The sequence below is a fragment of the Octopus bimaculoides genome, chromosome 2, assembly GCF_001194135.2.
Source record: "Octopus bimaculoides isolate UCB-OBI-ISO-001 chromosome 2, ASM119413v2, whole genome shotgun sequence".
NCBI lineage: Eukaryota > Metazoa > Mollusca > Cephalopoda > Octopoda > Octopodidae > Octopus > Octopus bimaculoides.
In genome coordinates this window covers 137,595,560-137,597,890 of record NC_068982.1, presented here as the reverse complement: position 1 = coordinate 137,597,890, position 2,331 = coordinate 137,595,560, and positions in this window count along the sequence as shown.

Here is a 2,331-nt window from a genome sequence, read left to right as displayed (position 1 = left end):
CGTAGCCTCCATGCTACGTCGGGTTTCTTCCGAGCGAGCCCATCCGGCAACGTCGATACCTTCACGGCCCATTGCACGTATGCCGGACTCTGCATCCTTCGTGTTTAGCATTGAGGTGTTGGTCCAGTGCCGATCTCGCCGCCAACACTTGTGACGCAGAGCCCGTTCTCAATGCCTTAACTGATTCTTCTACTGCCTTAACTAATTCCCTTTCTACTCTAGTCTGCTCTAGACTTAACTGCTTGCTAAATCTAATCGACTCAATTCGAAAGGCTCTTTTGAGGGCACTCCACCACCGGTTGTTAATCACAGAACAATAGCCAGCGATGACAGGAACTTCGCTGTTAGTTACCCAGCGCCTCCAAATGTTTGAAACGATACAGGCTGGTCCCATACTTAAGGTCCTGATAATTAAGGATTTTGTTCCGTTTGGCTACGGAAGCAGTGACCCTCCCATTTACTGCAGGGTCCAGGATGTGCGAAGGAACAAAGGAGTCACAACTATGGCATCCCAGATGAAGCACCTACCTCTTATCCAGGGACAGAGGGTAAGACCATCTGGTCTCTTCCCATCACTTTTGGAAAATCCTGCCGGCTCCAGAACTAAGGGGACATTGACCCGAGCCAGGACCCGCTTAACGTTTAAGTTTAGTTCGGTATGACGAGCGAAACGACTAGCATTTAGGCGGAAAGACAGGCCATGAAGACATGTGGAATCGAGAGGCCTACCACAGCGACATTTCAGCCCCCGCCCACAGATGCCGGCTCCCATTGAGTAGACCACCAATGTTGGCCACAGGCAGGGCATCAGTCCAGTCTCCCGAGAATTTTGCACTTCCAGAAAGTAGGCGACACCTTGAAAATTGATCAGAGTGATCGAAGAGAGAGAGAGTCGCATCTGACAGTTGTAAGTGGCATCTCTGCTTCTGTCTTTCTTCAACTGTATCAGGGACTGACAAACCCAAATCTCTCTCTCCACTGTAACAGAGCTTCATTCATTTCCCTGATGGAACTAGTCCATGTTGGTGGGGGAGGGGAAAGGATGTTGCCTACCAAAGGGGAGCAAGCGTGGATGGAGAAACGAAAACAGGAAAAAAATAGAGACGAGCACTCACGCAGACCTCCACCAAACCGTTTGAACAAAGCAGCTTCGACATTGACCAAACATTCGAATTTCCTGAAGATTAGGTCGTCCAAGCATTGAAGAGATGACAAGAATCTATAAGAGTCTGAGAAAATACGATAACTTAGGAAATGACAAGTAATTCCTAAGTTTAAAATAAAAGAACCTTGTTGGGGCTCAATTATCTCAACGTTTTTGAAAAGTTGCTCAAAGTTAGCCATCTTGGATCGAAAGCTGGACACGAAAGCTCGGTCAATAACTGGTCTCCAAGAGAGCACCACACTGATGAAGGAAGAACCGCGATAGAAGGCAATAAATCTGTAAATAGGTTCACAGTCTGCTGATATGAAGTTGGATGTTGAGGACCCAGAGTTCGCATTTGGAACTGTTAACGCTAAGTCCTCTACTACCAAGTTCCTCAATCGTCGTCCTCGTCGTTGCAACGACCTTACCAAACAAGCATCATCAAGATATCAAACATTCAAGTCCAGGTCAGCTCCCATCTTGGTGACATCATGAATGCCTAGTGCAAACAGAACAGGTCCAAATGGGTCACCTTGCTGAACTTCAGAGGCAAATGGGATGAGGTGGTCACCAAAGGAGAGGTAGGAGAGCTCACGATAAGCTTGCCAAGCAAAGATATAAAGCTGTGGGGCATTCTCCCTTGCTTGCACTGAAGACGATATCCTGACTGATGGAATCGAAAGCATTCCTGCAATATAGTTTGGGGATGACCTTTGGCAACTCAGAAGGCAAGTTGGTGAAAGCTCTAGTGGCATGAACTGCCGCCTCCGCCTCACAGTTCACTCTGCGGAGTCTTATAAAGTTTCAGCCATTCTGTGTCCACTTACAAAAATTCAATTGATCCGAGATTATAGTAAAATGGATTTGCCCACGATGCTGTTGGCACTCCGTCGCTTACGACGTCGAGGGTTCCAGTTGATTCGATCAACGGAACAGCCTGCTCGTGAAATTAACGTGCAAGTGACTGAGCACTCCACAGACACGTGTACCCTTAACGTAGTTCTCGGGGATATTCAGCGTGACAAGGCTGGCCCTTTGAAATACAAGTACAACAGAAACAGGAAGTAAGAGTGAGAAAAAGTTGTGGTGGAAGAGTACAGCAGGTTTCGTCACCACCCCCTGCCGGAGCCTCGTGGAGCTTTAGGTGTTTTCGCTCAATAAACACTCACAACGCTCGGTCTGGG